This window comes from Spinacia oleracea, chromosome 4, assembly GCF_020520425.1.
Source record: "Spinacia oleracea cultivar Varoflay chromosome 4, BTI_SOV_V1, whole genome shotgun sequence".
Lineage (NCBI taxonomy): Eukaryota > Viridiplantae > Streptophyta > Magnoliopsida > Caryophyllales > Amaranthaceae > Spinacia > Spinacia oleracea.
The window spans coordinates 85,526,739-85,537,904 of record NC_079490.1 but is presented as its reverse complement, the minus strand read 5'-3'; the positions used below and the strand labels follow the sequence as shown (position 1 = coordinate 85,537,904).

The following is an 11,166-nucleotide window of genomic DNA, read 5'->3' as shown; positions in this document are numbered from 1 at the left end:
ATCAAAAATTCAAGATTTATCAACAAGAATCGCAAATATTTAATTTAACATCTTAAATTTACGAAATTTTGCATTCGAAAAACTAAAACCTCCGAAAAGTCATAGTTAGGCTTCGAATTTGAGAATTCTGGGTTCGGCCGAAAATTACTATTTTTGTCAAAATTTTAGAATGCCTTTTACATGCGGAATTGACACAAAAATCACTCGATTTGGATGAGTAACGAAGAAACTGCCGAAAAACTGCGTACGTATAATTAAATAAACGCAATTTGCAATTAATTAACAATTACGAAAATTAATCACCCCTTTTAATTCTTGCAAATTCGTAATATTTAACCATGTTCATGCAATTTAGATTATGAAAATAATAAGAGGCTCGTGATACCAGTATACAACTGTTAGGTTATGATACATATGACAATTCATAAATCATGCGGAAAAACCATAAAGCCAGGAAAACATATTATTTACACATAATCATTTAGCACAGTTTAGATGCATACTCTTTGTTGCGTGCCTTCCCTAGCTGCGCCTGAACCGAACAAGAACAAGTCTTTAGGACTCCAAGTGTCGTCCCTCCGTAGATAGTCCACAGCACGTCCGGATCCGCCTTAAGATTGACCAACTAGAATCGCCCTTAAGGTACTACTTATTTTCGGCTAAATGGGCAAGAGATAAGGCTGATTTTTCTGCTTAAAAATCCTAGCTTTGAATACTTGAAAAGTTATGTATAAATAATGACCCTAGGCCCTTATTTATAGAGGTATGGAAAAGGAATTGGAATCCTATTAGGATACTAATTTATTTAATTAGAATCCTGCTAGGACTCTATTTAAATAAACTTTATCTAATAGGTTTAGGATTTAATCTTTTATCGAATCCCGATAGCTTTAGGATTCGCACACGAGCATCGCACGAGCACCGTACACCCGCGCAGGCCTTGCGGCCCACGCTGAGCGCACAGCGCTCGGCCCATGCTACTGTCCGCGTGCGCCCATGGCTTCGGCTGGGCCTGGCTTGCGCTGGGCCTGGTCGAGGCTTTGGCGTGTGTTGGTGATGCGTGTGGCTTGCTGGGCGATGGCCTGGCTTCGTGCTGGGCCTTCGCCTACCGAGCCTCGTCCGATGCTAATTCGTACGATACGCTTTCGATTAAATTCCCGATTCCGGAATTTATTTCCGATACGAACAATATTTAATATTTCCGATTCCGGAATTAATTTCCGTTTCGAACAAATATTTAATATTTCCGTTTCCGGAATTATTTTCCGATTCCGATAATATTTCCGTTTCTGACAATATTTCCGTTTCCGGCAATATTTCCGATTCCGGCAATATTTCCATTTCCGATAATATTTTCCGATACGTACCATGTTTCCGTTTCCGGCAACATCTACGACTTGGATAATATTTATATTTCCGATACGATCCATATTTCCGTTTCCGACAATATCATCGTTTCCGGAGTATTAATTTCTTGCCTGTGACGATCTCAGCTCCCACTGAAACCAAGATCCGTCGATTCCGAATATCCATAGATGGAGTATTTAATGCCATTAAATACTTGATCCGTTTACGTACTATTTGTGTGACCCTACGGGTTCAGTCAAGAGTAAGCTGTGGATTAATATCATTAATTCCACTTGAACTGAAGCGGCCTCTAGCTAGGCATTCAGCTCACTTGATCTCACTGAATTATTAACTTGTTAATTAATACTGAACCGCATTTATTAGACTTAACATTTAATGCATACTTGGACCAATGGCATTATTTCCTTCAGGTTGGTCATGCTCGCAGAATTCGACCTCAAGTACATTCCACAGAAGTCTATCAAGGGTTCAGCAGTCTCAGATTTCCTAGCCGACTGTCCTGTCAAGGCAGAAGAGGAAGATTACGACTTACCCGACGAGCAAATCCTAATGACCAGTGATGACAGTTGGTCAATGCATTTCGACGGCGCTTCCAACCAGAACGGATGTGGTGTTGGAGTAATCCTAGTGGCTCCAGACGGCACTCACATTCCTATATCAGCAAAACTCCAATTCAACGTCACAAACAATGCGGCAAAATATGAAGCATGCATTATGGGCCTGGAAGCCGCCTTAGCATTGGGCGTCCAGAAACTTCGAGTGTACGGGGATTCCTCCCTTATCATCAATCAAATTTCCGGCAAATGGAAAGTGAGGAGCGAGAGCTTGGCTCCATACCAGTCCTACCTTGAACAGCTATCTGAGCAAATAGAAGAGCTTCGCTATACATACCTCCCAAGAGAGGAGAATCAATTCGCCGATGCACTGGCAAAACTGGCCTCAATGTTCAACATCCCAAATGGCATGGCTGAAATGCCACTTACAATTAAAACACGTCAAGAAGCAGCATACGTCCATGCTATTGACGACGTCGAGCAAGACGAAGATGAACCTTGGTTTACAGACATTCAAAGGTATCTACAAAATTCAGAGTATCCCCCACACTTTTCAAGCAAAAATCAAAGGGCTCTACGATTACAATCAGCCAATTTCGTCAAAGAAGGCGGCATTCTATACAAAAGGTCCCTTGGCGGTCCTAACCTCCGAGTGTTGACAAGCACGAAGCTCAAAGAGTCATGGACAACATACATGCTGGAGTCTGTGGCACCCACATGAATGGGAAAATGCTAGCCCTCAAGATCATCAGGGCTCGATACTACTGGACTACCCTCGAACGGGATTGCTACTTCTTTGTCAAGAAATGTCCTACATGTCAAAAGTGTGCGAATCTGAAGCACATTCCTCCATCATTGCTATACTCTCAGTCATACCGTGGCCATTCTAAGCCTGGGGTATCGACGTCATCGGCAAAGTCACTCCAACAGGCACCGGGGGTCATGAGTTCATACTGGTCGCCATCGACTACTTCACCAAATGGGTCGAGGCCAGGTAATTCAAAGTGTTGGGTTCCAAGCAAGTGGCCCAGTTCATACAAGAAAACATCATATGCAGATACGGCGTTCCTCAAGAGTTCATCAGTGACCAAGGAACCCACTATCAAGGAGAGTGTGAGGATTTATTCAACGAGTACAAGATTCAACATCATCGCTCTTCACCTTATCGCCCACAAACCAATGGGGCAGTCGAAGCAGCCAACAAGAATGTCAAAGCCATCATCATGAAAATGACTACCAATTACAAGGACTAGCCCCAGAAGCTGCATTTCACATTGTGGGGATATCGAACTTCAATTCGCACTTCAACTGGTGCAACTCCGTTCTCATTGGTTTATGGAATGGAATGGAAGCAGTACAACCTATCGAGCTAGAGATACCTTCTCTAAGGATAGTCCTCGAAAGCAAAATCCCAGAAGCTGCATGGGTACAAGCAAGGTATGACGAGCTAGTCATGCTCGATGAGCGTCGGCTTCAAGCCGCTCACCATGTACAAGTCTATCAACGTCGAGTGGCCAGACATTTCAACAAAAGGGTCAGAACCCGAAACATCAAGGAAGGCGAGCTTGTCCTGAAAGCCCTTCGCAAAAGCACCATGGACCCAAGGGGAAAATTCAAACCCAACTGGGCAGGCCCATACATTGTCAAGAAGATCCTCTCCGGGGGAGCAGTCGAACTAACAGACATCGATGGAACAGAATTCAGATCTCTGACCAACCTCGATCAACTCAAGAAGTTTTATGTCTAAGTTCCACGTTCAAATTCAAGAATCCAAATTCAAAGTCCTGTAAGGTAGTCAGAACTAAGTCCGGCCTGATTCCCTAACGGGACACGTAGGCAACCTCATTTCGAGGCCCGGCCACTTTAATACAAAAAAATTCAAAATTTCCTCAATTAAAGGCATCCTAACAACCAAATCAAATTCCAAAACTCAATTGTTGTTGTCTTTATTCCAAATGTGCCAAGCAAAGCATGTTCAAGCGGAATTTAACACAATAACTTTTTTATTTGGGCCCTAAGGCCTTCAAAGCTAATTCAAATACAAAGTCAGGATCAAGTGAAGCAAAGCACAAAAGCCTTTTTACTTCCTAAACACATTCTCTAAACACATCTTCCAAACACATTCCAAACACAATTCTTTCCAATACAATTTCAAACACATTTAGCCTACAAATATCTAGGGTCGGGCGACTATGCTCTCGAGTCTTGACACCTTGAGTACTATCCCCTGGCTCCTCCCGCAATCAATCATCAATATTCCCCTTGCCCAAGCGGCGGGAGAAGGAACTTGCAAGCCTTCCAAGACGGGAGGACGACAAACCTCCTTTGGATTCCGAACGGTCAAGCACCGGATGGGCCACACTCCCGTCCCCTTCCTCATAGTCAATTGATGCAGGCCGTCAAGCTCTAGAACCTCGGACTCTAGCTGGTCCGGAGAAAGAAATGTCCCTCTGGCTTAGGCCTCTCAACCATACAATGTACCCCGCAGACAAAGTAACCGGCTCAGGTGGGAACTGAATACTCAAGAATGGTTTGGCGACCCAATACCGCCTCCAAACTTCAAGACGATTTGCATTCAGCGCAACAGGTTTCGGGTTCTCTTCAGTATAGTCCGGAATCACTACCTCAAAAAACCCAAAAGAAACCACCTAAAAAACACATAAGAGACCTCATGAGAGGTGGTCTCGGAATCACAGATCTCTTAGGCTAAGAAACCACTTTTGGAGGTGGTTTTTTTGGTAAAAATAAGAAACCACCTGTCCTTGAAAGGTGGTTATTTAAATATATAATTTATTATTTAATTACCCTATATAAGGAACCACTTTTTCCAGAAAAGTGGTTTCTTTGTAAAATCAAAAAGACCACCTCCAATCGAAAAGAGGTATCTGTAATTTTATTTAAGAAACCAACTTTCCAGAAAATAGGTCTCTTATATTTTGCTGGACATAAATAATTAATAACCCTAAAAAACCACATTTTCTAGAAAAGAGGTTTCTTTGGGTTTTTTTTTTGCGTTGAATGTACTGCACGTATATTGTTTTTTTGGCACTAAATTGTACCATACGTACGACCCTATATATCGGGTTCGAGTCCTGTTTTGCCACCTGATAGTACTATTATTATTTTACAAAACCGTAACATACTTATAATACCAAAAAAAATCCAAATCTTTCATTAATCAAAAAATAATATTACAAAAAATGTTAACGCCTAAAGGTACTTAATGTTTCGTCCTAGGATCTTCCCCGCAAAAAAATACAAAATTCTAAAATAAAATGAAGTTATACATCACCTACGCCATATCATCATCTTCATAATTCATACCATCTTCAGACTCTTCATCTAGTTCTTTATGCTCGGACACATGGGTAATCAATAAGTCCCTTTCACTTGAGAATAAGTACAGCTACTTCACTGTAGTAATACGAAACATCAGCAAATTTGCATTAGTATAGTGTTCATTAGTGTAGGTCTAGCCTTCTAGGACATATTGATAATAGTTGTAGTTTATACAAGCATGAAACAGTAGGCACGCAACAAACAGTTGTAGTTTATACAAGCATGAAACAGTAGGCACGCAACAAACAAACAGCCAAATAACAAATAGCCGCCAAAGAAACAAACCAGCCACAAAACTAAACCACCCAGAATAAATTAACCAACTACAACAGAACTGGGCAAACCAATAAGGCTGAAAAAACAGCAAACTCAAGCCTCATCAACAATAATAAGAAAGCATATGTTAGCTTCCAACATCAACAAGAACAACAACACCAGAAGATCAGCAGCGGTCGTTCTGAGTTTACCAAGGGCAACCAACCATGAAATAAACGTGTTTGTAGGCACTTTGTACCTGTTCCAGACAAAAGCACTCCAAGAGACTAATGTTTTACCCCTTTATCCATTAGTAAACTGCAGAAACAAAATATTGTCTATTCCCATGATCCCATCCTTCCTGCATAAACCCAGGTTGCAGTGTACTAGCGTGTACACTAATATATACACCAATAAGACACGTAATATATCCCATAAAGAAAAAGACATGCAGTATATTGAATTCCACTTGTAGAATTTATAAATATTGAAGGGACAAAGAAAGGTTCCAGGTTCCAAGCTCTCGTAAAAACACAGATTTCAATGGTTGTAAGTATGTTTCATGTTTATATCTTTTCAGTACTAGTTTGTTCCATGGTGTACTTATCTGGCATCTCTTGCAGACCAGTTCAGTTAAGCATCTGAAAGATTTTTTGCCTTTAGCGAAGTACTATCACGGGCTGCCACCATGGAATATTGTTTTCAATAGATTTTTTTAGAGCCTAGAAACCTAAGACTGATAATTATATCAGGGTTACAGACATAATATAAGGTTTAATACAAAAAGTATCGATCATTTGTATGTGTGATGTGTCTGGAGCACATAAATATCCAAGGAACTCAATTTGTGTCTCTGCTCTTGCGATGTTTGTACATAAAAACATTATTTTACTTGTTGAATGTTTTTGGTAAACATCTGCTTTCTTGAACTTGTGAGTTTTCTTTTTGTTTCTGCTAGGCTTTGAGACAAGATCAAGTGATCGACACAGTTGACATGGATACAGATTCTGTTCATGAAATTATTGTTTCATCTTTTGAAAATGATCCTGGTGGTGGCATTGAGGCAGTATCTGTTGATGAGGGGAAATCAGGGGATGTGTCTTCTTAGAAAGAGTTGGTACAGGAGGTCAGGAGTGCTCTTATTAGGCTCGAGTTGGATATAACTTGTTGTTCAGAGAAGCTGGTCAATATGAACCTACTTATGGTGCATGTAGCTGAAAGGGAGAGTGACTTTGAATATACATCAAGTTCAATAGCTAACCATCCCTTATTATTATTAAACTTCCTAATCATTATATTTTTAGACAAGGAGTATGTTATCCTAAATTGATCTTTCCGGTGTAAATGCACTTCAATAAGGGAAACCAAATAGTTTTGTTCACAATGTCATATCGTTTCGTATTTCCGTACATAAGGTAGTACAACAACAACAACAACAACAATAACAACGTAATGGCAGAGTCAGTATCACGAATTAATTAAGAATCTATCTCTTGTAGTAATATATAAAGACCCTCTTACTTGCAGACCCAGATTGTCTAAAATAAAAAGATATGCCTGAAGTTCAGCGGAATTCTTACTTGCATTCCCAGATTGTCTAAAGTAAATGATCCTGATATGATAAATATACATTAATGATACCTGGTCGGAAATAAATTGTCTGCCTTTTTCTATAGTCTCAAGCATGCATGTAGCGGCAAATATAATATCCATATTCATAGGAGTTTAAGGGTTGACGAGGACACTTGCAACAAAAATAAAGAAATTAGTCATAATAAGAGCTTATACATATACATATAGTCTAAAGGTAAAAATTTATAAAATACGGAATACATACCTGTGGTTTGTTCCACTTCATCCCTGGATTATTCTTTTTCACCTTCTTATATATATCCTTCCGGTGTTTTTCGCTAAATTTTGTTATCCCACTATTGAATTGTAAAAATATTAGATTAGATTACAATATTGTGTGTCCTCATAAAATAACCAAGGACGTAACTTAAAAGCACACACAAGTATTTTGAGATACTCACCAGCTAACTGACAGTTCATGTCAACTCCTCAGCAAAGACCGAGAAGGCAAGAAACTCCCCACAATACATCTTATAAGAAAGCAGGTGAAACATACTGCTAAGACTGATTCAACCTGACAACGTCAACAATTGCAAGTTAAATCTTTTTCTTATGAAAAAAGTTAGGGAGGATGGGGAGTGGGGATACAAAACTATGTAATAAAGACATGCTAAATCCATTACACTTTTGTATCTACCACTGCGTAAGAAACTCCATCTCTGAGGTTCCAGCAAATGGCTAGCCTCAAATATATGTCAAGTGTCAACTAATGGTAGAAACTAAAGTTTTTCATTCAAGCCTTCTCAAACCATGATTAGAAATATGCAAATTCAAGTTTTTAGGTTAGAAGATAATAGCTCTCTACTCTACAGGTCTGTTTAAATGATTATGAGGAGAAAATGTAAAGAATCCATAGAAAATTATGCAAGAAACTGGACTAAAAATGATTCAGGAAATAAAAAATCTCGTATAACTTCTTACTACTCCCTTTAGATTCAATTTGGAATTGTCTCAGCATAACAAACAATTTGGACGCGTACATAGAAAACACGATAAGTAAACACAAAAACGAAGTATACTGGGAGAAAAGTAGCTAAATAAAATGTTGTCCTTTTCAATTTAGGTCCCAAATCTAAGCAAGGCCACATCAGGTTACATTCTACCTAATGATCGATCTCTGCCCAAAAGATCGAGGACAAGTAGGGTATATATGGAGAAAAATAGAAGTCCGAGAAGATCTAGGAACACCAATATTTGAACCTGTAATCGGATAGAGACATGGATATCAATGTTATTTCAGCACAAGATCTTCCATAAGACATATCGAAATGCATTGTGTCAAAACTCTCATGCTCTAGAATGAGTTAATAGACTGTACTATCAAAAGTTCAAAACTGACGACCTCCTGGCAAGTGACAACTCCAAGCATTAACAATGAGGAGAATCACTATGGCGTCCCTTTACCCCAAATAATCAATCAAATTCAATACCCTAAAAAAATCCATTAAATTCTAAATAATCAATTACAATCAGAATTATAACACAAAATTTAAAATCAAACCAATTATACAAAATAAAATTAATAAAGCTGATAAACAACACAAATATTAAGGAGGAATTCAGTTCTTAACAAATTAAAGAGAAAATAAAAGAGAGATAAATACCGAATTAGAGGGTGCGGTGGTCGATGGAGGCAGCGTAGGCGGTGGTATGCTGAGTGAGAGAAGAGGCGAGCAAGCACGAAGAACCCAAGAAAGAGCCAACGTAGGTACGAAGAAGATGAAGGGAAAGTGAGAGGGAGTTTTTTCCTTGATAGTGAAGGCAAATTAAGAAGATGATGCCGCCCCATTCAGTTTCTTTTATTTTTCAGTTTCTTTTAAAAAAAAATTTAAGAAAAAAAAAAGAAAAAAAAGAAACCACTTTAAAAAAGAGGTTCCTTATATATTTTTAAGTTTTTGAAATTGGTATTTATTTATTCAGAAAACAAAGAAACCTCTCAAAAGGAAAATTGATTTCTTATGTGAGATAGGATATATAAGGCATAAAAAGAGACCATTTTTTTTTAAGAGGGGTTTCTTACATTTGTATCAAAGAAATCACTTTTCTAACATAATAGGTTTCTTTTATTCAGAAACCTCTTATTTTGCAAAATAGGTCTCTTATCGGTGATTCTTTTGGCCGATTTTGAGGTAGTGAATCTCCTGTTTCAACCCATACTGTCTCATCACTCGAGCAGGCGAGTAGAAGACCAGCATTGAGAGGCTTGGCACCCTCAAAGCAGTAGAACCAGGGGCATGTCTCATAGCAGCAATTCCCCACCAAGGAACTACCCACCTTATACAAGATTCAATCCCAGAGAGTGCGCATCGCCACTCATCCAATGAAAGTCGGCCATACAGCATGGGACGCACAGTGAATCCTTTTCTATTATAGCTCTCCATGTTCTCCGGTGGTGCCACCAGCATGAGCCTCTCCATAAGCCAAACCTTGGGGAGTATACAAGAAGTGCATTTCAAAATTCAACAATCAAAATTCAAATACAAGTACAAATTCAAAATGCAAGAAGGCTCCAGATCCTTACTTGGAGTAATATCGGACTTCCCGACGGCAGAGAAGAGAGGTCCGACTTCAGCATGTCAAGGCCCGTCAATGTTTCGCCAATCACGAGCGGCATTGGGTCCCGACCATTAGCAAACTGCTCTACGATTTCTATCAGGGAGGCATCACCATTGCCAAACCCCTGCTTCGAAAAGAGGAAGCGAGCAAATATACAAAAACTCAAGGCTCTCAGGCGGAAAACTTTGGGAACATCAAGCCCAGCAAAGTAGGTGACAAAGAGGGACAAATCCACCCCTCCGCCATATGTAACAGCACTCAAAAGTGGGGGCTTCAAGCCCAAATACCTTTCAAAGCTCTAGAAAAAGTGTTCTTCAACACTGGGCATGCATGACTCCAGCATAATGGGCCACCCCAATATAGCACTAAATTCCTCAGGGAGGGGACATACCTCATTATTTCCAAAGCAGAAGACATGATGGTTTGGATCCCAAGCCTCCAGAGCAGCAAGAATGAAGTGCAAATCCAATTTTACAAACCGGAAAAGACGAGCACCCCTAGATGCATGCCATCAAGCTCCCTTTTCTCCAATTTGCCTAGCGAAGCAAGCCACAAGTTCAAGGCACTTTCAAAGGACACAACCATATTCTCTTTTCTTTTCGAGAGGAAGCAGTATGCAATGATAGCAGGGAAGGATTGATGCAAGAAGTGATCTGACAACCTCCCTATTTATACAAGAGTCGGCTTGCACGACAGCCCACAAGCGCCAAGCGCCAAGCCTGCGCCAGGCGCAGGGGCCTGCACCGACGGGCGAGGCCACCGTCCTCTCTTATGGCTCCGAGTACACACTCTTTAGTGCTTCGGACAGCAAAGTACAAACCTCCATTATTCAAGATTCCAAAGCCGCAAGCCGCGCAATCTCAAGCAGTCCGGATCAACGTTTCGGGCAGATTTCGGGTCATTTTTTTTCAAGTTCAAGCATTCTAGTCCTAGATCGGCGTCCTAAGTCAAGTCTGCATATGCATAGCAAAAGTTGAATATACATTGACTTGCGCTTTTCCTAAACAAAAAACCTCGGTCAAAGTGGGGGCTTATAGTGGGTATATACACCCGAAAAAATGGGGCAAATTTTTTGAAATTTTTTGCAAAATTATCATGCATGCATATAGTTACAAAATTTCAAGGCACACACAACGCATACAAGTTCAAACATTCAAGCATACAAAAGCCAATCTTCAAAAATTTTCAAACGAATTCAAGTTCAAAGCCATACAACCATACAAAATTCAAGTCTCAAACCATACAAATCCATACAAATACAATACAATCCAGCCTATACAAAATCAACCCAGACAAGCTGGAACTCGCTACCATGCAGGGTCAATCTGAGTCATCATCAACAGTGATATCAGCCACAGGCGCCTTGTCCCTGTTCCGCCTCCTGAGGCGCTCCAGATCCTAATCCAGCTCCGTCCCAGGGGTACTAGGATCCTGCTCCGAGATACGAAGTGTGCCAGTGGAG

The 11,166-nt window shown here is 40.1% G+C and overlaps 1 long non-coding RNA gene across 3 annotated transcripts; it reads right to left on the bottom strand.

Moving 5' to 3' along the window:
* Positions 1 to 5,056: 5,056 nt before the first annotated feature.
* On the bottom strand, positions 5,057 to 8,941 carry LOC110796392 (uncharacterized). Of its 3 annotated transcripts, XR_008933086.1 has the most exons (5): positions 8,753 to 8,941; positions 7,550 to 7,662; positions 7,354 to 7,444; positions 7,158 to 7,260; positions 5,057 to 5,336 (listed from the first exon to the last, which is right to left on the bottom strand). It is a non-coding gene; the product is annotated as an uncharacterized lncRNA (long non-coding RNA). The 3 variants fall into 3 exon arrangements; XR_002535575.2 differs by having other exon boundaries at positions 7,158 to 7,444; XR_002535573.2 differs by lacking the exon at positions 5,057 to 5,336 and having other exon boundaries at positions 7,080 to 7,444; positions 8,753 to 8,939.
* Positions 8,942 to 11,166: the final 2,225 nt, after the last annotated feature.